We start from the raw sequence: 25,742 nt of genomic DNA on the forward strand, positions 1-25,742 counted from the left end.
TCTTATCGCTGAACATGTTATTCGCATAAAAAGAGGTAAATCCTGTACCACAGACTGAACTTTTCTGGGGAATCCCAAAGAACAGAGTCAGGGCCGCCTCTAGGTTTTTTGCTGCCCCAAGCAAAAAAAATTTTGGCTGCCCCCACCCCAGCCCTGGGCTCCCCCCTGCACTCCCCTGCTGCCCCAGCCCTGGGTTCTCCCCCCACCCTCCCACACCCCCTGCCGCCCCAGTGCTGGGCTCCCTCCTTTCCCCCCCCACTAGTGCCCTACCCCCACCCCCCTGCCACCCCAGCCCTGGGCTCTCCCCCCAACCTGCACCCTCCTGCTGTCCCAGCCCTGGGTCACTGGTAACTCACTCCCAAGGCGGGTCATTCAGCGGGAATTTTGGATGTGCACAGAACACAGACAGGACTGGTTCCCATATGGTTATAGAACTGCAGTAAAGTGGAACAATTTTCAGCTTGTGTGATAGGAGGATATCTGGATGCATATTATAAGACTGTCCTACATAAATGAGGAAACCTTGAGGTGCCTTTATTATTCTTTTGTTCCTCTCTTTGTTTCTATAGGGAATTTGCCAATGCAATATCACTGTCTTCCTTTTAAACAAATAAAACTAAAAAAAAGTTAAAAAAAGCTAGCGGCCAAGGGAATGCTGGGAAATGTAGTTCTTTCCCTGCTCCAGGGCTGGCTCTATAGGCAGGAAGTTAGCCAAGGAACTACAGCTCCCAGGGTCCCGTGGGTTCTCAGCTCCCATGCTGGATCCCCAGCTGCAGCGTTGCGAGAGGGGAGGAAGTGAGTTAAAAAAAAAAAAAAAAAAAAGATGGCCCGAATGCCGCCCCCTGCAAATGTGCCGCCCCAAGCACCTGCTTCTTTTGCTGGTGCCTCGAGCCGGCCCTGAATAGAGTCAGGACTACAGAGACATGACAATTGCCATAGCCATTGCATGGGAGGCTGTGTCAGTTGCATCAACTGTGATCTGGAGGGAGGTTCTGGAAACCAACTTGTCCTCCTCTGTAAGAGCTTGGAACTGTGCTCTAGCCTCTTGTGGGAGTTTGCCTATGAATTCTGTGAATTTTGAGTAATTAATATATTTAGATGTTAGCACCTAATTGGATATTGGTAATTGTCTATTCTGAATTGCACACTGATTGAGGTGAAGACTCCCCTCCTAAGGAGGTTCAGCTGTTTAGTTTCCTTGTCAGAGGGAGTGGAGCATGATTGATGGCATCTGCTTCACTCAGTGCCAGTTTGTATAATGAGAGAGTTTTGGGCAGTGTTCATAAAAAGAATTCTGCTCCTCTGACTGGCACAAGATTTGTTTTCAGCCCTCTTAGGAGTGGGGGAACATGTTGCAGGCAGGCTCCAAAATGGTTTCATTCATAGGGAGCACTATTTTATTAGACCCAGCATCCTAAGATATTCAAGAGCTTGTGAGGAGAGGGGATCTGGAGTGCATGAGCCACTCTTCGCCGTAAATCCTGAAACTTCCTATAGTCATCAGGCAGAGAAGGAGAGTCCAGAGCAAAGATGAGGAGATGAGGATATTCCTGATGCAACAGGCAGTATCATTGGTTCCTCTTCCTCCTCTTACATAGGTTCTTGTGGAAGTTCAGGCTCCTCTCTGGGAGAGGAAGGATGTAATGATTCTCGATGGGACCATACAGATTCAGTATGGTGTCTGTACACATCCCATGGTCCCCAGTAAAACTAGTTAGAAGGATCAAATATTGGTTGAGGATGCACTATGGCATAGGGTTCCTTCAGTCCCGTGGGTACCTTATCTTGTAAGACTGCGAGGATGCCCAAGAAATTCTGGATCCTCTATCTGGTCTGATGTCTTGTCTCTGACAGCATGATGACGGTCCCTTAACTTATCCCAACACCCCAGAGGAGGAAAATGTAGGGTCCACTTCCAGTGGCAATGTCTTTGGAACCGAGTATTAAGACATCCCACCGCTAGTAATGGGGGATAGGAGAGCAGCTTTTATGCTCACACCGTCCTGGTACCAATGGAGTCCGGATCTCTCTAGTGAGGATCAGATCCAAAGAGGAGGGAGACTCCAAGCCTGGAAGGATGATAAAGTCCTCTGGGGTCATATATCTATATTTATAGAAGGGCATGGGCTTCTTCCCTCTTTGCGTTATCAGAGCCAGCCTCACTAGGGTCTTCAATGCTGAAGCCTCTTTACTGAAATGCAGCAGTACCAGGGGTGCCTGTTGTTGTTTGGGCAGTACCAATGGTTATCCTGACTTAGGCTTCCAATGTTTTGACTTGGTTGGTGCTGGTAACAGTCCTATCCCTGTTGGTGACATTGAAGCACTTTTTCTCTTTGGAGCTTGTGAATTAGTGACAGCTCCTGAGCCTCCAAGAAGCAAAAGTTTCCCCTGACTTAAATGGTGCATCCTCTTGGAGCTGGTTTTAGAAGGTGATTTCTCTCTAGATCTATGAGAGTTTCCTACCCTCATGGTGAGCCAGAGAAGTGGAGTTCTTGGCTCTGCTCCTGTCCACTCCTGTGTCAGAAGTCACCGAACTAGGAGGTACACACCTAGGTACTTCTGATAATTGTACAAAGGATCTGCCCAACCTGGCTCAGAATGAGGCCTCATTGCATGCTCCATGACATGTTTTCTAAGTCTGTCCTCTCATGCCCGGTGGGTCCAATTGGGAAAGGAGTGGCAGATATTGCACTTGAAAGCTACATGGGCATCTTCAAGGCAGCAGAGGCACATCTGGTGATCATCACTAATGAGAAAAATCCAGGGACAGTAGATACAATTCTTCAAGTCCAGGATCTTGGGCAGAATAGTCACCCCATATGGAGGAGGTGTGAAAGGAGGCCCTGATATTTAACTAAAATACTAAACATGTCCTATAAACAATATATTCACCTGAAGACATTCATGGTCTCTGAAGAGATTGCATCTCAGACCATGCAGCAGTAGAAAGGAACAGGAGAGGAGGTCAGTCTACACCACTTCTTATGCCCTCAGTACAGAACTTGAGGAGGAGAAAGGCACTGGAGCAGACCAACAGATACTGCTAGCAAAAATCGTGCATGCTCACCCAGAGTGGCACACTGACATGGACCAGCACCTGAAGAAATTTTTCCCTCACTGCCACATTGGCCTGGGTGGGGTGGAATTTTTCACCATCCTCTCAGCAATCCAGGGACCTGGCAGGTAGATTAGATTGAAAAATTGATTTTGTTGCAATGTGGCAAGTACCCAGTGCAGTTAAATCATTCAGGGGGGTGGGAGGGAATTTCCTGATAAACTGAAAATGGAAGCCATCCACAGAAACTAAATTATCCTTCCACAACTGGAGGTGGTCCCTTTAAATCACGATTGAAACAATGGCAGGACAGTATGGGGAAGCCCATTTTGTATCAGTTGCAATCAATGGAGGACTTAACTCTTAGAATGTCAAAAAGAGAATTTAGCACTAATCAAATGAGTGGCTGCTCAGGAAACAGCAGATAGATTGTGTCACTTGCTAGGACCAAGCAGCAACATGAATAAAAAAAAAGATGGTTGTGAATGTCATTGAGTTCAGGTGGGAAATGGGGAGTGGAGAAAGTGGGGCTTGGGTCAGTGTGCAAAAGGCAGGTGGGAGGAAATACAGGTTTCATTCAATGGGCAAGTTGTGGAAGAGCAATTTTCTGAAACAAACTGAAATCAGATTAGGAGGTTGTGTTTGGGTTAAGAGAGAAACAAAAATCTGGAGTCGCTCTTATTTTGCCAGAGCCAGTTTGCCTAAACAGAACCTCTGCAGCTTATCAACACCGATTGCAACAAAAGCAGTAGTAGCACCCACACTCTGGTCATATCTATGCAGGAACAGTCAGGCAAGGTCAGGTGAATCGATTAAAGATATGAAGTTAAAGTGTGTTAAATCCCTGTGTGGATGTTAGAGGGACAGGTGGGTGAGGCAATATCTTTTATTGAACCAACCTCAGTTGGTGAGAGAGACAAGCTTCTGAGCTCACACAAAGCTCTTCTTCTTGGCTACCACTTTTACTGCTGCATCCACAAAAGGGTTTAAGGCACTTTAATTTATGCACATTAACTTCATATCTTGAGGTGATTTGCCTTAACTATCCCGAATGTCCCTGTGCAGGCAAGCCCTTTGTAGTCCTATGGAAAGTACTTCTATTTATGTTTACTGCAAACCTGATCTTTGTTGGTGGTTTTCACTGGCTTGCCTTTTCTTTCTTTATTACAAGCAGTGTGGAGTAGTGGTAGCAAAAAAACAAACAAAAAAAAACCCCAATAAACAAACCCTGTAAATACTGGCCAGCAAAACAAAATACAATTTTATTACGTACAAAATTATCGAGAATACATTCCCAAAATTCTTGACTCCACTGTTTAACAATTCAGGGAGCATACTGATCACATCCAGGGCCGGCTCCAGGTTTTTTGCTGCCCCAAGCAAAAAAAAAAGCCGGAGTGCCACAGCCGAAGCAAAAAAAAACCCGGAATGACGCCCCTTGAAAAGTGCCGTCCCAAAGAGCCGGAGTGCCGCCCCTTTAGAAGTGCCACCCCAAGCACAGGCTTGGAACGCTGGTGCCTAGAGCTGGCCCTGATCAGATCTCCCATGTTTATGAGGAAACTATTCAACTATTTCTAACCATACAGTGACAAATAAACAACGTGCTCATTTTTTCCTGCCCTAAAAGTAGATCCCAAAATTTTAGAACTGTAACGGAGTGCACCTGCATTGTATTACCCTTTTGTATCTTAGATCTATTGATACCATTTGTGTAGATTATAATCTTTTACGAGCTCAAAATATTGAGCAAATAAATAACCCATCAGTACTTCCAGTTAAGTGCACTTTTTCTGGAGGTAAGTATTTATTTCCTGCAAGTGAGTTTTTTTTTTATTTTGAGGGAGGTTCACATTCTCTGTTGCTCTTGCACATCTATTTCTAATCCAATACAATCCAAAGCCCCACTGTATTTTAAAAGCATTACAAAGTCCCGTTTTAAAAAAAATCAAAACTTAAAGGTGGAGATGTATGATTAGAGCTGGACAAACAATTCACAAATAATGTGTGTACTCCATTAATTTCACCTCTTCTGTTTGTAAACTGTCTGTGGCAGATTCTCTCTACTTTGAAGCTAAATTGAGCCTTTGTTCAGTGACCAGAGTACGGAGAAGCAGACAACTCTTTCTCTTCTTCCCGCTTACTCTTGAGAGGGTGAGAACAGATGTCATTTACGATGAGCTTTTTCAAAGTGCCGCACAATCCTGCCATTATGCTGCCTCAGCAACAATGGTCAGCATGTTGTGGGGCAACTAATGCTTATATCATTTAACTGTTTTTCTTCGTGATTTATTTTCTAGTTTCCCTCTCTTCTCCATTTTACTGTTCTTTGTTTCTTTTTAACATTTCTGACCAGTGGCTGATAATAGCCTGGAAGCCAAAATCCTCTGATTTTGCACAGAACAAGTAGAGCATAGGCCTCAGCATTGCTACTTTCCCCACACCGACAATCCAATGAGCCACCAGCCTTGATCTCGATGGACCATCTCTAAAGGCAGTTTAATCTCCAGAGTCTACTCAACCATTAAGTGCTTTACTGGGACTGTTAACAAGAGGCTGAGTTAACAGTCGTGGTTTTTGTCATATAGAAACCTGCCTATTGGAATTCTTTAATTGTGTAAAATTAGTGTAGACATTAGGCACCTGAAAGTTTCCCTGGATCACAGTGGATTCCAAGTGCTATGAAAAGCATTCAATTGTTTAATCTAGAATTATACGCAGTGCAGTATGACTTGCAGATATTTACTTCTGCTAACTGCTGATTAATTTAACACAGCTTAAAGAGTAACTGAGACCATATTTGAAAAAGTATTCCCTTGGGTCCTAAACTATACTGTTCCCTTCAAATATTACAAAATCAAAAATATATATATATAAATAAAAAAAAACAAACCCCACATCTCCCACTTTTTCCATTGTTAAAAAAATTACTTTAGGAGGTTATCATTGCAATTCCAAAGGTGTGAGCATTACTGAATCCATTCAAGAATTTAAGTTCAGATACTTTCTCTGAGGGTGTAGATCAGGCTACACACAAAAGGCAAAACACAGAGATGATCTTACAAAGTAGAGGCAGGGGGGCTTATTCTGACCTTACATGAGAGAAAATCTGTTGACTTCAGTGAGTTATACCTGATTTAGGCCCATGTAAGATCAGCATTGTGCTCGTGGTGTTTTGTTTGTTTGGGTTTGGGTTGGTTAATTCATTTTAGTGGATTTTGATAAAGAAACAGAATGAAATGTACAAAAAGGTAAATGACTTACAGCATGTATATCTTTCCAAATACCACATGCTTCATGGGAGCTCCAACAAAAGTATGCAATTACACAATTTTACAATTTGTCAAAGCTGCAAGACTGGTCAATATAAAAACAAACAATACTACATAGACCCAGGGGCAGCACTATGTATTTTCCCGCCCCAAGCACGACAGTGAGGCAGCCTTCGGTGGCGCGCCTGCGGGAGGTCCGCAGGTCCTATGCCTTCGGCGTACCCGCCGCCGAATTGCCGCCGAAGCCGCGGGACCGGCAGACCTCCCGCAGTCATGCCGCCAAAGGCAGCCTGACTGCCGCCCTCACGGCGACCAGCAGGCCGCCCCCCCGTGGCTTGCCGCCCCAGGCACGTGCTTGGTGCGCTGGTGCCTGGAGCCGCCCCTGCATAGACCTAGCATGTTAGGATAGATGTCCCAGTAATAAAACTGGAGAAGACATGCATGAATAGGGAGAGATGGGAAGGAGGAGATGGGGGAAGTGGAAAAGAGAAGGGGTGAGTTGGGACGGAGATCTCACATTCTTTGGGCCATATCGACATTTTTTATCCAAATGTATCAGAAAATGGGATCCAAATTTCTTGCACTCATATAGTTGCACTCTATATGCATAAGCTTTTTGCTTCTTTTTTTGTTTGTTTGTTTGTTTTTGGCTGCTAACTCAGATAGGTCCTAATACCACTGCTCTATACTATGCATAAGCCACCTCATTCACTTTTGTAAAATCATACCCTTGGTGATCAGTGTAGCCCAAAGTCTTTATGTGGAGTTAAATGCAGCATAGTAGCTAAATAACCTAGTGTATAATTTTCAGCTTAAATTTGACTCCTGAAGCTGAGGATTCTTGTGTCTGCCTCTTTCCACAGATATTTGTTAGTTCCATAGCATATACATCAGGGTTTCTTTTTCTTTGCTATTGCACCAACAAACATAAAAGGATAAGGCCTTTATCTTCTGCAACATCTGTAACATCCAATACATTTTTAATAAAAAATGTTCCATCAAAAATACCTGGAGAGCCACAGATACATTTTTAATAGTACATAGTATGCCATGCCACTGGGATTCTTTTAAGGGCTGTGATAAATCCCCTTTCCACATTTTTACAAAGAACTCAGACCAATGGAATTCCTCTTTATTAACAAAGTATATATAATGGACATGAGTCTGGGGAGTTTATGAAACATTTGTGAGGGTGCCCGGGGTATTATCACAACCCATCAGGCTGCTATATAAAATTAAGTCCTTTGTGTATTTTATTTTTGAATCACTTATTGGGTGCCCTTTGAGCAAAGTTACTATAGTGCCATACTTTAATAATAGCACACACCAAATGGAAAGTCAGGAGTAATAGCATAGCTAATGACAGAGACTGAAGAGGAATTAGACTGTTTGAGATCTGATTATTTATGAAATGTATGTAGTATAATTTTAAGAAGAGTTGCCTTAGAGACATTTTTATTCTACTCTTTGAGTATCTTACGCATTAAAAGACAGATGTAGATATGAATTGCATTTGCCTGTTTGACAATGAAGGCTAAAAAGCATGGCTTATCATTTTGGGTCATGAAGATATTGTACCTACTTCGATTCCTTTGAAGAATTTTAGAGTATGTTAGCTAGAAAGTGTGACGGAGATGCCACATTAGTAGAAAACAAATCATCTCCTCTTCCCAAATAAATAAGACTTCTTTTGTAAAATCTTTGCAGTAGGAAACTTGGGAAACTGACAGGTGGTTGTTGTTGGATTTTCTTGCTGCTAAAACATATGTTGTCGTGTCATGTCCTAAACAGAAAACTGAAGCATCCTTTTCAAATTCTCAGCACTGCTGACACTTCCAACAAGTGCTTTGGTATTGGTTTTGGTCTTATCTGTTTCTAACAGACAGCCTCATGCCTTGGAAATTTGACCTGAAATAAAAATTCAGCCCCAAGTATCTGCTGTCAATTGTGCAGAAAATAGGAGATGACAGCAAAGTCACTTCTGCATGCTGAATTAGATCTCTTTCCAACATCTTCTAATGTCATTATTAGTGCTCAAATACACTGTGTCAAAATGTGCCTGTATGGGGAGATGAACTAGGCAACATCAAATGTATCTCTTAGTCAATATGACAAGCTGGTTTTGATTCAAACTTCTGAATAGAGAGACACTTAGAAAAAAGTATCTGCGTCATCATGAAAATTTGTTTGTGAATGAGGTGGAAGTGGTTAAGAAAAAGCATTGTATTTTGCCACTTCAAGGAATATCTGAAACCAAAAATACAATGTGTGTGGATTAAACTTTATTTTGAGCCTTAATACCCATATTTCCAAATCATCAGTACTGCAATGTAAAATGTTTTCAAAACAAGATAATCTGAATGAGTTCTACTCTTTAGGCGATTAATATCGACCTCAGTGCAATCAGCTTTAGCTGAGATCTCAGTTGATCACATGGTCTTATGTTGATCTACAAAAGCTGGGGGAGGGAAACTGAATCCGGAAAAGTAAATTTTAATTGTTAATATCTGGTCACAGTTTTCACTCTGTCAGAGGATATCAGAATAACGGTGGGGAAGGAGGAGAGTTCCCAGAGACAAATGACCTTGCACTATTGACATGAAGTGATTATGTGCTCCAGCAGCTCTTTAAGGGAGAGAACATTGTACCAAACATGTTATCAGTGCTTACCAATAATAACCACTACAAAGGCAGTAGTTATAATCCTCCTCCTTATCTGTAAGAGAAAGTTCAGGAGTATAACAAGAGATGGCATTACAAAAAGTGAGCTGAACCACCATGGGAACCGTTTGGGTTCCTATAATCATAGGCGCAGTAACTAACCCAGAGAGAGAGGGTATTTAAGTTCCTTATAGGTGGATGGGTAACAAACTTTTCCTACACTAAGAAGCTATACTCTTCCTGTTGTATGATCTTTCCATTACTGCAGAAACATACGCTGTAGCAAGACACATTTACTTGTACTTACTATACTATATCTGAACAAACAAACAAAATCTACCTTGACATTTCAATTATGTCTAGAGAGTATATATTCACTCAGATTTAACATATTAAATCTTATCTCCCCACCTCATTGCCAAATTGGATGAGCCAAAGGCTTGGGTAACCAGTAAAAGAGAGGCAAAGGATACAGTGATATTTCAAAACATTTTTCCACCCATTCCCTCCATGTCATGTGCTTAGTTGGATTGGCAAGGTAGCAATATTTTTAATTTTAACTCAGGGAAACAAAGAGAGGAGTTAAACAGTTACTTCCTCAATGCACTGGTCTAGAAAAGGTCAATTTTAATCCCAAACATAATTCAGAAGAGAAGAACTATAAGAATTAATGAAGGCTACAGTCACAACTCCCCTTATTAGCTTTTAGGCTCTTTTGGATAGTCAGACAAGCCTGAATTAAAGGGACATGCTACCACTACCATCATGTTCTGTGTCACCATCTATCAAAATCTTCAATGATCTAAAAATCAAAAAAGAGTCCTACAAAAAGTAGCAACTAGGTCAGATTACAAAGGATGAATATAACACAAGTATGTAGGGACAAAATTAGAAAGGCCAAGGCACAAAACGAGATTAAACTAGCTAGAGACATAAAGGGTAACAGGAAAACATCTGCAACTACATTAGAAGCAAGAGGAAGACCAAGGACAGGGTGGGCCCGTTACTCAATGAGGGGGGAGAGATTCCAGAAAACTGGAAAAGGGCAAATATAGTGCCAATCTATAAAAAAGGAAATAAGGACAACTCAGGAAATTACAGACCAGTCAGCTTAACTTCTGTACCTAGAAAGATAATGGAGCAAATAAGCAACCCATTTGCAAACATCTAGAAGATAAAAAGATGATAAGTAACAGTCAGCACGGATTTGTCAAGAACAAATTGTATCAAACCAACCTGATAGCTTTCTTTGACAGGGTAATAAGCCTTGTGGATAGGGGAGAAGTGGTAGACATGGTATATCTTGCCCCACCATCAACCTCAGCCTGGACCAATCTACACGGGAGGTCCACTTCCTAGACACCACAGTACAAATAAGCGATGGCCACGTTAACACCACCCTATACCGAAAACCCACCAACCGCTATGCCTACCTTCATGCCTCCAGCTTCCACCCCGGACACACCACACGATCCATCGTCTACAGCCAAGCGCTGAGGTACAACCGCATCTGCTCCAACCCTCAGACAGAGACCAACACCTATAAGATCTTCACCAAGCATTCTCAAAACTACGATACCCACACAAGGAAATAAAGAAACAAATCAACAGAGCCAGACGTGTACCCAGAAACCTCCTGCTACAAGACAGGCCCAAAAAAGAAACCAACAGAACTCCACTGGCCATCACCTACAGTCCTCAGCTTAAACCTCTCCAGCGCATCATCAATGATCTACAAACCATCCTGGACAATGATCCCTCACTTTCACAGACCTTGGGAGGCAGGCCAGTCCTCGTCCACAGACAACCCACCAACCTTAAGCATATTCTCACCAGCAACCACACACTGCACATAACAACTCTAACTTAGGAACCAATCCATGCAACAAACTTGGGAAATGCAACCTAGATGGAGCTACAATAGGGTGGGTGCAAAACTGGTTGGAAAACAGCTCCCAGAGAGTAGTTATCAGTGGTTCACAGTCATGCTGGAAGGATATAATGAGTGGGGTCCTGCAGGGATCAGTTCTGGGTCCAGTTCTGTTCAATATCTTCATCAATTATTTAGATAGTGACATAGAGAGTACATTTATAAAGTTTGCGGACGATATCACACTGGGAGGGATTGCAAGTGCTTTGGAGGATAGGATTATAATTCAAAATGATCTGGACAAACTGGAGAAGTGGTCTGAAGTAAATAGGATGAAATTCAATAAGGACAAATGCAAAGTACTCCACTTAGCAAGGAACAATCTGTTGCATACATACAAAATGGGAAATGATTGCCTAGGAAGGAGTACTGCAGAAAGGGATCTGTGGCTCATAGTGGACCACAAGCTAAATATGAATCAACAGTGTAACACTGTTGCAAAAAAAAAAAAAAAAAAAAAGTGACCATCATTCTGGGATGTATTAGCAGGAATGTTGTAAGCAAGACACGAGAAGTAATTCTTCCACCCTACTCTGCACTGATTAGGCCTCAGCTGGAGTATTGTGTCCAGTTCTGGGTGCCACGTTTCAGTAAAGATGTGGACAAATTGGAGAAAGTCCAGAGAAGAGCAACAAAAATGACTAAACATTTAGAAAACATGACCTATGAGGGAAGATTGAAAAAATTGGATTTGTTTTTGGAAAAGAGAAGACTGAGAGGGGACATGATAGTTTTCAAGTACATACAAGGCTGTTACAAGGAGGATGGGGGGGGAGGGAAATGTTCTTTTTAACCTCTGATGATAGGACAAGAAGCAATGGACTTATATTGCAGCAAGGTAGGTTTAGGTTGGACATTAGGAAAAACTTCCTAACTGTCAGGGTGGTTAAGCAATGGAATAAATTGCCTAGGGAGGTTGTGGAATCTCCATCCTTGGAGATTTTTAAGAGCAGGTTGGACAAACACCTGTCAGGGATGGTCTAGATAATACTGAGTCCTGCCATAAGTGCAGGGGACTGGACTAGATGACCTCTTGAAGTCCCTTCCAGTCCTATGATTCTCTGAAAATGTTGTTACATGCCAAATGTCAGCATAACTGCAAGCTACTCTTCCAACAAACACAACAAAGATGAGCCAAGATTTAGCAACTGAATTCTTATATTCTACAACCAACTCTGTTATAAGGAAGGATGAATTTGTAATGAAGAGATCAAATTCTGAATGTAGCTCTGGTTAGGTGATTGATCAGGTTCTATAAGGTTGCGGGAGGGTTGGGGTGCAAACCATGGGGTCTTTGGACAATGGGAAGAGAGATGTAGCTGCTCCTTTAAGGGCTCCCCTCATCCTTTGGTGGGGGGAAGCAGAGGCATCACCTGATTTTATTATTAAAATCCTCTTAATCTCTTTTTACAGATGGATTCTATCACTGAAGGAGATGGTTATGACACACAGTAGGTACCAATGCTGTATAGAGTCAGCTAATCTGGCTAAAGATAAAAGGATGTTTAGAGGGGAAGTTACTTACCGAAAGGTAGCAGAGCTCAACTATGGGGAGTTAAAGCAAACAGGATAAAGAAGTGGCCAAGACTGATGGAGCTGCCTAAGGGAATTACAGTTTCATGTGTATAAGGTCAAAGACAATGGACAGATATTTGAAAACCTGGTGGGCAATTCTGAATTGGATTCAGATATGACTAAGAAGCCAGTGAAGGGAATAATGAATTGATGAAGGAGCCACACCAATTAAATTCTTTCACCGATAGTTTTCACTTATATTGGTGTTAAGGAAACAAACTGAGAATATTGCTGTTGCCAGTTGTGGAAAAAAGTTGTTATCCCTATTTCATCTCCAGTGCTACTGATAGCATGGTTAAAAATATGACTGCTTTGCACAACCAGTGGTGAGTGCATCTTTCCACTCCCCATCTCACCTACAAGAACAATTTTGAGCTTAACAGGTGGTACTCTCTGAAGCATGTAATTGGGATAGATGTAAGTTACTATGTAGAAAGGTTGGACAAGAGGCTTGCGGAATACAGTGGTGCACTGCAGTGTAGTACAAGAATCTTATCAGTATGATGAGCTGGCAGAACCTTGAAATATTACAAAGATGTGGATTTCAACTTCCAGAAGACACATAAGAATTCATATTGCCTCGCTCACAAGAACACCATAGCATTTGGTTAAGAGCAGCCACTTGGCACACTGTTCAATTTAAGATGCTAACAATTTAAGACGGTGTATTACTTACTTGTGAAAAAGGTGAACTGGAATGAAGGGACAAGAGAAAGAGAATAAGGAAGACAAATTCTAACTGACCAGGCAACATGCGTGACTGACCAAACAGAATCTTGACCACTTTAGTTAGATGTTGTACCCCAATCTCCACTTGTCTGTCTGTTTTAGATTGTGAGTTCAAGGCTGGGATCAGGCCTTTTTATCTGCAAGGAAAGCATTAAGTCCACTGGGCCTACTACCACAAATAAATAAATAATGGAAGGCAAAAAATAGTTCATTCTCAGCTCTGTGCATGGCCTTCACCTCTTAAATTTCGGTTGTTACTACAATAGGTAGACAATTTACTTTACTACTGGCAGACATCTGTGAATGATTCATTATTCCTTTACCCTCATAAAAGACTAGTTTCTGGCTGGCTCAAGAACAAAAACATGCTTAAAAACACCTGTGTACCAGATACATGCTGCTATGGCTGCTGATCCATCTGCAGAACAAGCTGGCTAGCTGCTTGAACTGGGGTGGTTTGACAGGGGGATCTCCTCATGCCTCTGTGCATTTTTTTTATCCTCCATCCTAAGAAAGAGGCTAATTTGTGTTATCAGCTCATTATGTGTGTTTGTGTCTGTCAACACTTTTTAGAAATCAACTAACTTGTAAGAATTTCATGTAATTTAGGAAAGATTTTATGTAATTTAGATGATTCGTAAGGATATTATTTTTCCATCAGAATGTAATGCTTTGAAAAAGAGCATTCATGCAGCAGTTCATGGGTATACTACAGGTGCAGCAATGTATCAGAAGAGGAACTTGGAACAAAAAGAGGTCTCAGCAAATGAATAGGTGCTTTGACAGTAGCAATTTCTGCTTCAGTGGGAGATTTGCTTAGGCTTGGCTCATTACTAACCAAACTTCGTCTACAAGAAAACATCTGAACAACTTTAAAAATAAAATCTTCTGTTTTGAGCATAATTGATAACACTCACTTATCTAGGAATCCAAATTGCCTTTTGATTGGCTGTCTGTTGTAGAAATAGCAATTGGGTAATCAAAAGCTTTCAGCATACTTTCTCTCTTGTCAAAAAAAAAATAAAATATGTAATAAAAACAGCCATTACAGGTAGGCTTCGATGTTTTCTTTTTCCCCTGAATGTAATTAAAGGGTTTATTGTTACTGTGGCAGTTTTGTTAAGGATGTTATCAAAGTCTTGTCCCAAAATTTCCACTACATCCTAATATATATGCATTTCAAGTGCTTCCGTATCTTGTAACTAACATTTAAAAATTATGCTCAGTATGAAAAATCCCTATTTTACTTTCATAACACAGTGTGAACATCTGTCCCGTGGACATTATCCCATTTCCCCCAACTGAAATCAACTAATGTCAGAAGTATACTTATATAAAGAGGAAAATTATAGGAAATGTTTGCTTTGGATTAGGAAATAATCCCCCAAATCATGTGAAGTCTCCTGCTCTGCTCGCATTTTGTGTCTCATTTTGTCAATTTCATTCCTGGTTCTCTTTAAACAAGTTTAGTTATTGAATGCCATACTTGAGTCTCTTTTCTCAGAGACTTTTGGCTTAAACATAAAAACTAAGATCTTGGTTTATTGCATTAATAGGTAAATCACAAATCACTTTGCCTTTCCCCAATTGTCAATCCAAACAGGTTATCGAAAGTAAGAATTAAAAAAATAGAATAACTGCTAGCAGAGAAATCAGCTAACTGTCCATAACCCACTACATGATGCTGGTACAAGCCAATTGTATACCTAACTCTCATCTTAAATTCTGCACTTTGAAATCACATGTTTGAAAGGATAATGGGAAGATAAAAAGGATCTGTGATTACCAGCATAAAGTGCTAATCTGCTGCATAGATCCTACGGCATCCGTCCCCTAACATTTATTCTAAAATGCTTTCAGCTCTTAAATTCACCTTCCAAAACAAGTAGGGGGTTAAAGAAGAACCCAATGGGAGGTTACATTTATTTAATATTCAGCCCTTTCTTGGCTGAAATATTGCAGTCGATCCTCATAGGTATTTGTCAAACCATTAGAGTAATGGTTTATAGCTATTAAGTGAAATTGCAGTTCTGTTTGTAAGTTCCTTTTACAAAGGATAAGCAAAGTGCACTAATTTTCTTTAAAAATACCTGAAACCTTAGCTGTAAGACACTGAGAAATGTGTGCTGTTAACTAGTTCATAGCCATAGTAAACTGAGGTAATAAATGAAATGCTATTAAATGTCTATAAAACATTACGCTGTATCTTCCTTTCATTTGCTCAGACTTGATTGATAGTTATACAATTTATCACAGACATCCTAGGAACCTCTGGTGCACTTGCAGTACCACTAGCTTTGTATACTAACTGAAAATAAAAACACTCAGCCTGATGTAAAACTAGTTGATTTTCATAACTGCTGACACATTTGGCATATAAATGTAGAACTAATACATTCCTTTAATCTGTTTTAATTTATTTTGTTTATTATAGCTTTTTCTGATGATGTAATGAGATACATGGCTAATGTTAAACCTTTCATGGACAATCTTTTACATGCATTTTTCTGTGCACTTCATTTAAAATGCAATTTACATAGGATTCATTAATTGGATTTTTCTAATCTTCTCTTACAAGTAAATTCTAAAGTAAGTTAAAAAAATTCATCCATAAATGTGATTTAAGTTGACAAGTATCCCTTTAGTTTTTGGAATGGCCATGAATGGATCAAAATTTGATGCATTCCCATTGCAATGCATCAAATCCCATGGGCCAGATTCTCATTCTTGATGTGTGCATGCATCTGTCTGGTCTGTCTGTATGGTCTGTTAGTCTGGTCTGTCCTGTCCTGGTCTGTCTGGTTGGGTCGGGTCGGGTCTGGTCTGGTCTGTCTGTCAAACAGACGGACCAGACAGATGGACAAGACAGATGGATGGACGAACGAACTAGACAGATGGATCAGACAGACGGATCAGAAAGAAAAAGCAGACAGACTAGACAGACCAGACGGACAAGACAGATGGACCAGACAGAGAGACATACCAGACAGATCAGACAGACAGACAGATGTACCAGACAGACAGACCAAACGGACGAATCACATGGACCAGATGGATCAGACGGATGGACTGGACGGACAAGACAGACGGACCAGATGGGCAGAGAGACCAGACAGATGGACGAGACGGATGGAGACTACACAGACGGACCAGACAGACGGATGGACCAACGGATCAACAGACCAGACCAGATGGACGCACCACACGGACTGGACCAGATGGACCAGATGGACAGAGAGACAGACAGACCGGACCAGACCATACCTGATGGATCAGACCAGACGGACCAGACAGACACATCACACGGAGCACACCAATTCATCAGAGGAACACACCAGACGGAGTAGACCAAATAGACAGACCAACCAGATGGACAGACCAGTCCAGACTGATGAAACCAGAGAGATGGACCAGATGAAGCAGACAGGTGGACCAGACAGACCAGATGGACAAACCAGACAGACAGACCAGACCAGATGGACCAGACTTAACTGATGCACCAGACAGACAGAGAGTCAGACGGACCATTCAGATACACCAGACGGACCAGACCAGATGGACAGACAGACCTGACCAGACAGACTGACTGGACCAACAAACTAGACAGACCAGATCAGATGGATGGACCAGATGGATTAGACAGACGGATGGACCAGACCAGATGGACCAGACAGATGGACCAGGTGGATAGACAGACCAGACGGACCAGACAGACAGATTGGACAGACAGGACAGACGGACCGGACCAGACAGACGGGACAGAAATAGTGGACAAAACGGATGGACCGGAGGGACCAGAAACAGAAGACCAGAGACAAATAGACCAAACAGATCTGTCTGGGCTAGTCGGTCTGGTCTGTTTGTCCATCTGGTCTGGCTGGTGCATTCATCTGTCTGGTCCGTCTCTCTGTCCATCTGGTTCGTCCATCTGGTCTATCCAGTCCGGTCCTTCCGTCTGTCTGGTCCGTCTGTGTGTCTGGTCTATTTGATCCCTCTGTCCATCCGTCCGGTCTGGTCCAGTCTGTCCCATCCAGTCCATTGGGTTCACTCTACCCAGTCCAGTCCATCTGGTCCAGTCCATCCAACTGGTCCATCCGGTGCATCCATCTGGTCCGTCTGGTGCGTCCGGTCCACCTGGTACATCTGGTCCATCCATCTGGTCTGTCCAGTGTGCCTGGTGCACCCATCTGATCCGTCTGTCTGTGTGGTCCGTTTGGTCCATCTGTCTGGTTGGTCTGTCCGGTCCCGTCTGTCCCGTCCATCTGGTCCATCCATCTGGCTCTCTCTAATAAAATATCCACTATTGCAATTTGTGAACAAAATGCAGGAACATGCTCAAGTACAGCATACCCTGCACTTCCAGGTCCGAATGTTTGACTAACAGTGATGATGTAAAAAGTCCTTGATTTTTTTTCTCACCTACATTCTTTTCACATCATTCTTCATGTTCTTCAAGACATTTTATATTCAGAACATACACATACCCAGATGCTACTTTTATTATCTCCCTTATTCCAGGCTTCTTAATTCTAACGTTTTTATTAGCAAAGCTAAACAGGTGTGAAACACCTATAATTTACATTTTAAGTATAGTTACTGTCAAGGCTGCTTCCCCACTCTGAACTTTAGGGTACAGATGTGGGGGCCTGCATGAAAACTTCTAAGATTAACTACCAGCTTAGATCTGGTCCTCTGGCACCACTCCCAATGTGCTAATTCCCTTCCCTGGGTAGCCTTGAGAGACTCTTCACCAATTCCCTGGTGAATACAGATCCAAACCCCTTGGATCTTAAAACAAGGAGAAATTAACCATCCCCCCTCCTCTCTCCCACCAACTCCTGGTGGATCAAGATCCAACCCCCTTGGATCTAAAAAAACAGGGAAAATCAATCAGGTTCTTAAAAAGAAGGCTTTTAATTAAAGAAAAAGGTAAAAATCATCTCTGTAAAATCAGGATGGAAAATAATTTTACAGGGTAATCAAACTTAAAGAACCCATAGGACCCCCTCTAGCCTTAGGTTCAAAGTTACAGCAAACAAAGGTAAACACCCTAGCAAAAGGTACATTTACAAGTTGAGAAAACAAAGATAAACCTAATATGCCTTGCCTGGCTGTTTACTTACAAGTTTGAAATATGAGAGACTTGTTCAGAAAGATTTGGAGAGCCTGGATTGATGTCTGGTCCCTCTCAGTCCCAAGAGCGAACTCCCTCCAAAACAAAGAGCACAAACAAAAACCTTCCCCCCACCAAGATTTGAAAGTATCTTGTCCCCTTATTGGTCCTTTGGGTCAGGTGTCAGCCAGGTTACCTGATCTTCTTAACCCTTTACAGGTAAAAGGATTTTGGAGTCTCTGGCCAGGAGGGATTTTATAGTATTGTACACAGGAGGGCTGTTACTCTTCCCTTTATAGTTACCTAATAATGATAGTTAACCACAGCCTTCTCACAGGGAAAATGCTGTTGAAAACCATGGTTGGGTAACACCATTCCAAATGCAGCTATTTAAAATACATGCATTACACACACAATTAGGTAGACAAAAGAGAGACAAATAGAAACTCAACCAATGCTCCCCCACACATGGGCCACTTTCAGCTTCTGTTGCTATCTATCTAAAGCTACAAACGAAGAGCATTAAAATGCTATTGCATAAACACAATGTCTGTGCCAAGTCTGTACACATTTATTTCCACTTGTTACTGATCACCTTTCATGTACATTTATGGTGCTACATAAATAACAGTAATAGTGACGCATGACTTTGCAACTCATGAAACATGGTATGTCACCAACAGAGCTATAATTAGACCATTCTGTTTATAATCTAAAATGTTTCATGGGTACCAAAAAAAGGCAAGTTGGAAGGAAAGTTCATCCATAGAAAGATATGATATATAGAAAAATCATCCATTGTAGTTAAGGGTTAGATATTTAAATCCTGAATTTAAATTCTGAAGCAATTTGGACTAAACAGGCAACCTCCTAAAATTCAATAATCCACACATGGGCACTCTACACCTGTTGATGTGGGCAGGGCCGGCTCCAGTTTAACAAGCAGGTGCTTGGGGTGGCCAAGGGAGAGGGGCGGCACCTGTGGCAATTCGGGGGTGGCAGGTCCCTCACTCCCTCTAGGAGCGAAGGACCTGCCGCTGAACTGCCGCCGCCGATCGTGGCTTTTTTTTTTTCCCCAATTGCCTCCGCCAATCGCGATCGCGACTTTTTTTTTTTTTTTTTTTTTTTTTTTTGCTTGGGGCTGCAGAAATGCTGGAGCCGGCCCTGGATGTGGGGAACAAAGGTACCTGTAGCTGCATTTCCTATGGGCAATAAATGCCATGGTTTACAGAAAAAAAATCTAATACTGAACAAGACCACCAGTATGACTGTAATGCCACAAAAGGAGCACCCATTACTAGCATTAAGGTATGCTATGAGTAGTACTTTATGTTAGCAGTGATGCTAGAATCATTTTTCTTTAGAACTACTTACATAAAAACAATTTGTAATCAGAGGCCAAAGGGAAAAACTGAAACAGAAAAAGGCTTTTAACTTTTACCAGAGTCCTTCCTCCCAGTGCTGTTTGGCTATAAAGAGTCTCCACTGCACAGCTTTATAACCAGAGGGTTGCACACTTTGTTGCTTCTGTAGGCCAAGTTCATTGCACACACCAGGGTCTCCTTGTATTCCTTCTTCTCCCTTCCCCCCACCCCCAACCCTCAAGCTACCTATGTGCCACTATCCCATTCCCTTCTATTTCAGGGACCTCCTGCAACCCACACCGCCTCCATCATGCCGGGCTCTGTCCCCCCCCAATTCCTCCCCTTTGTCCCATGCCAGGGTCACTCATACCCCTTCTCCATGCCAAGGGTGTGTGTACATTCATTCCTCCCATGCCAGGGTCCCCATTCCCCCACATGCCAGGGGTTGTGTGTGCACTCATCCCCCACACTCTTCCTATTCTCCTTCTTTCCTTTCTCTTTCAGTGTGTCAACATTTTAAACTGTACTGGGGGGCAGAACTATAATGAAGGGCACTGTTATGTTGGAATGTGCTAATGGCTGCCATCACCCAACAATTACAGAGATGGTTGAAATTGGTATCTCTGCTAACCAGCTGCCAGGGGCTACAAGAGTCCTTCATTTCCTCCTTTTGGTTTTTCTGGTTTCCATCAACATCAATAGGGTTTTGCCCACTGATGCCTAGAACATTCCCTGAAATTCTGGAATTGATTAGATGCAGCATTTAAAAGTTATCATGTTACATCCCAATAGAGAAATGCCATCAAGTTGAGTGTCTCTCAAGTTCGGCTAGAAATATAACTCCTTGTGGGTGCACATATGGCAATTTCTTGCAATATCCTTGAAAAAAAATCTTATTGAATTAAGTTTAAGTAGGTTTTGAGTCCACTGTATTAAAAATGCAAAGTTTATGTATTATTGTGGGTTTTCATGTAACTTTTCTAGGGGACAGAGGTGACCACCCCAGAAAGTGTTATGAATTTCAAAGGACTATTTTAAACAATATTCCAGACAAGAATGAACTTTTGGGACAAACAAAGTTAAGTGGTTTCCCAGGAAACACCTGGGGAGAAGTGAATGAAAAATTCCACTTCCAGTTCTACAAAAACCCAAATCTTCTGAAGCTATGCCCTGAGGACACAACCATTGTCTGCTGATTACCTATTCCCAGATTCTGAAGCTTAGAGGTCCAAGCTGTATAAAGGAAAGAATGAGTTGTTATGGTTCTTGTTTTGAGCAAAGCGGTTATGAACTTGGGACCCCAGAAAGACCCTGTGTGGGGTTTGAAGGACTGATCACCTACCAGAGCACTTGTTGGAGTTGAGGTGTGATCTTTGGTAAGCTTTTTTGTTGATGTTGTTATTAATATATTTTCCCTAATACTTCCACCTTAAGAATAAGTGTGCTTGATTAGAAAGGGCTGTGTGCATAGGCGCCGACTCCGTGGGTGTTCGGGGCTGGAGCACCCATGGAAAAAAATTGATGGGTGCTCAGCACCCACCAGCAGCTCCCCGCTCTGCCCTGCCTCCCCTGCCCCAGTTTACCTCTGCCTCCTCCGTGAGCATGCCACCACATCCTGCTTCTCCCCACTGCCTCCCAGCGCTTGCACTGTGAAACAGCTGATTCGCAGGGCAGGAAGAGAGGTGGGAGGAGGGAGAACGTGGCACGCTGGGGGAAGAGGTGGGGCTGGGGCGGGGATTTGGGGAAGGGGTCCAATAGGGGCAGGGAGGGGGCAGAGTTAGGGCGGGGACTTTGGGGATGTGTTGGAATGGGGGCGGGGCCAGGGGTGGGGAAAGGGGTGGAGGGGCGCGGGCACCCATCAGCACCGGAGAAAGTTGGAGCCTATGGCTGTGTGTAATTTATAACTGTGGTTAGTTACAACTGTTCATAGCCTCTATGGAGAAAACAAAACACAGACATAGGCCTGTTTAGGCAGTCTGGGAACTATGCAACCTGGAAAAACCCTGGTCAGGAGGGAGAAAGACATGGGTCTCCACCCAAGATATATGACCGCCGGGGAGCTGGAAGCCTAGGCGTAGGTGCCTTGCTGGACCATGGAGGGGGAATACAGGTGCAGTTGCCCTGAACTATGACAAAGGATTATAAATATTTAGTGTTGAGTTGGTAGTTTGCTTCTTGCCCTTTGATAACTGGAAATCAAATTGCTTTTCTGTTGCATAAAATATCTTTCAAATTCAATTGCTTATCTCCTCATTCATTCAAGAAAGAGACCATAGATTTACAGGAACCAGAACTCATGATTCAAATATACTATATTAAATATACCACAGACAGCTGAAAAATAACCAAAACAGTCTTGATTTTAACCTTCTATATCAAGGTATTCTCCAGTGACCTCCACTGGATCCAGGCTATGAAGAAATTCCAATTATTTTGATTTCTATATATGGGATAAGCATTTAGTTATCAACATCGACCATAAAACACCTTTTTAGCTATTATTGAAGCACTATTACTATGTAGAATTCAATGTGTTTCTACTGTGAACTGCACTATCACTGGAGCAATAGAGGCTGCTTTCTCCATAAGAAATTCGCTTTGCAGATTTGTATAGTGTGCATACTACGATAGTAGGCGTAGGTTTGTTAGAAAATGCAAAATGAACCACTGTAAAGAGGCTTTTGATGAGTTCTGATGTCTGCTCACTTAAATAAGATACCATTTATGTATTCAGTTTCTACATTGTATAATGACCTACTATAATAATATTTACCATATTAATTAATTGCACTATAAGAAGCTATAGTAAATACCTAAGGAACATGATGTTCACACTGTGAAAGGTTTACTTTGAAGTGAATACCTGATATCAAAATAAGCTTGTTTGTTTTTCTAAAATACTGAACAATGAGGCCAAGAGAGCTTTGCCTTCTTATAATTCAAGTTCCAATTTCAATTTAAAACAATTCTTAGGGATGGAAATAGAATTGAGTATTATTCCCCAAGTGTCACAGATATTAGAAATATTAGCGATGCTATTTAGGATTTCCAATCCAAACATGAATAATAGTTAAGAGACTTTCAGAATCACAAAGCAAAGTTGAAGGGGGGAGCACTGGTCTTGCAAGTACACCCAGGAAGAGCGCTCTCGGCGGTCATTAGATGAGTCAGTCTCCCTCATGACATACGTGAGCCATTTGTTTTGCAGCTGATTTCTGAGATAGAAATAGATATGTTTGTAGAGCTTGCTGTCTTTTTGTAGGGCTTAAAGTGGTCTCAAAAAAGCACCAGGTCTGTGATGGCTCTTCCATGGAATTTCATCACTTTGTGACAAAATGTCAGGGCTTAGGGCTTGTACAGATTTTTCCAATACTGTATTTTTATACTACTTATTTACAGTGTAAATTTATATAACTCATCCCAGAAAGATTTTAGTGCTCCTCCCCCTCTATTTGTAACCCTGTGCCACTCAGCCTTGCCTTAGGGGAAGGGAGAGATGAGGGGTCACAAATGAGTTTGGCAGTGTAACCTCATAGATAGAGTAGCAGTTGGACTCAGAAGATCTGGATTCTATTCCTGGTTCTGCAATTAGCCTTCTGGGTGTCCTTGGGCAAGTCACTTCATAACTCTGTGTCTCAGTTTCTCCATCTGTAAAATAGGGATAATAACTGGAGCTATGTGAATAACTGATTAGTTGGTTTGCTGACTGTTCCAAAACAATTTTTAAAACAATTCATTTTGGGTTGAATGAAATATTGTTTGACTCAAAACCATACATTTTGTTTTAATTTAGAGCATTTTGTTAACATTTTTTTTTAATAAAATTGAAGGATAGTTTAAAACGAAGCATCATTTTTGAAAATGTCAAAATGAAAAGTTTGTTTTTTTGGAATTTTTTGTATTTAAATTAACAATTCTGTGAGACAGACACCAATTTATGAACCATTTGTGTCACCAAAATTTTTTTCTGAAAAATTTCACCCAGCTCTAATCATATTTACCTAATTTGTAAATTACCTTGAGGTCTATTGGTGAAAAACTTTGTATAGTAATAATACCCAGCTCTTATACAAATACTTGTGAAAGACAAGTGGAGAAAACAAATGAATACAGCAGAAGCAGCACAACACAGCCCTCAGTTTTGCTATTAGTTTGGCATTTTATCTCTAGTTTGTTAACCCGATATACAGCTTTCTGCTGAGAGAGGCTAAAGGAAAGGAAAAGTAAAAACCATAGCACATGGATTGTTGTGTTGTTCCTGGTGGCCTGGAGCAACAACATCATTAGTGCCTTGCTGTTTTTCCTTAATTATTGTAATATATTATTGTCTGCTATAGGGAGATCCTTTAGAAAAGGTGAGCTTTATAGTGCAGTCTAAATAATTCCAGCACATGCTAGATATGTCAGTCATTTGATCTTGTTCCTGCATCATGCCCACATTTTACTCATGGTTGCCATGGCTACTACCAAATATCAATGCTTGCCTGCTCTGTGCTGTCATTGCATAACTCAGTTGAAAACACAATAAGGCCTTCACTCACAAGAGGTTGGGTTGCACATCCACAATATTAAAACGAGGCAAGAAATAAAACAAAAATCATTCTTCTTTTCTGAGCTGTTGTGTGAGAATAGTGGGCCAGGCATTGTACATCTGACTTCAACATTCTGGGTAATAGTGACTGTTAGTGGGATCTAGCCCCATTGAACTAGTCAGTTAACTGAGATTCCACTATACCTAAAAACGGAACTTAGTATTAACACCATTATCACACCCCTTAACATCTGCTCATGTGTTGCACCCCGACAGAATCTTGTTTCAATGTATGTGACTGTGGGTGCACTTGATGGAAACTAGATTTGTATCTTAATCCTTCCCATTTCCCCAACACACACTGTGTTACACAAAAGTGTTAAGAAAGAATTCATAAGCCTAGGTCTGCCCAGGTGGCATTTATTGTGTAACAGCAGTGTAACCAGTCACGGTTTCAAATTAGATAACTCTTGGGTATTGTTCCAAATGAAAGTGTAGTGGTCAAAATCAAAAGACAAGATAGAAAACTTTTGCAAATCCACTTACTAACAGACAGCATTTTAAAAAGCAACATGCCATGCCTCAAAGGAGGCATCCAAATGTTCTGTGACATCATTTGAACTTTCCCCAACTTCTTCAGTAATTATTGATATGTTTACATTCATCAGCCATTGTGGTAAACACTGGGATCCAGTTGGGTTTCAGGGGGAAGAGGGAGGTGCCTTGGGTTTTTGTTTGTTTGTTTGTTTTAACATTTGGTCTTCTATTCTGTATGAACTACAAATGTCTTTAACCCACCAACTATGACACTGGTAAGATTGGGACAAGAGAAATAACATGAAGAATGATTTAATAATACTGTATTTATCTGTTTTATAAGTACTACAGGCAAAGTTCCACATTAATAAAATACATATTTTAAATGAAAAAAGAAAATCTCTCACTCACTTGCTTCTAACAGTTGAAATGGGTAGCTTTTGATTTGAAGAAGCTATCTTTTCTTAAAATAGGTTTGTTTTCCAGTATTGTGTCTGTAGGTCTTCAATTCAATGCATACTGGGTAGGTGGGAGTAATGTGTTTAAAAGCTATCATACTACATTACACAAAGATTACATAAAAGAAGGCCATAGAGCTTGGTCAAAGTACATGTGAGGCGTGTCTCACTATGTGAACCAGCCTTCCCAAATTCAAGAGTTAAGGATGAAACTGCCATTAATCCATCTCATATTGCCAAAATATAGCAGCATATTTGGGACAACAAACAATATTGTTCCCTCATATTTTAAAGGATTACTTTACTTTGCTCGAGGTAAAGTAATTTAGGCAGATAACTCCCATTAGCTTTGATAGGTGTTCTGCAGCTACTTTTTGACAGTCAAGATAAAACTATAGACCCTCCTGAGTGTACTAGTGATCCTAATTTTGGTTATTTTTAATTTTCTTTCAAAAATCAAATAATTAAGAATCACAGAGTAATGAAACCCAAAACATTAGGGTTTGACAGAGGACCAGAA

Source organism: Malaclemys terrapin, chromosome 8, assembly GCF_027887155.1.
Source record: "Malaclemys terrapin pileata isolate rMalTer1 chromosome 8, rMalTer1.hap1, whole genome shotgun sequence".
Lineage (NCBI taxonomy): Eukaryota > Metazoa > Chordata > Testudines > Emydidae > Malaclemys > Malaclemys terrapin.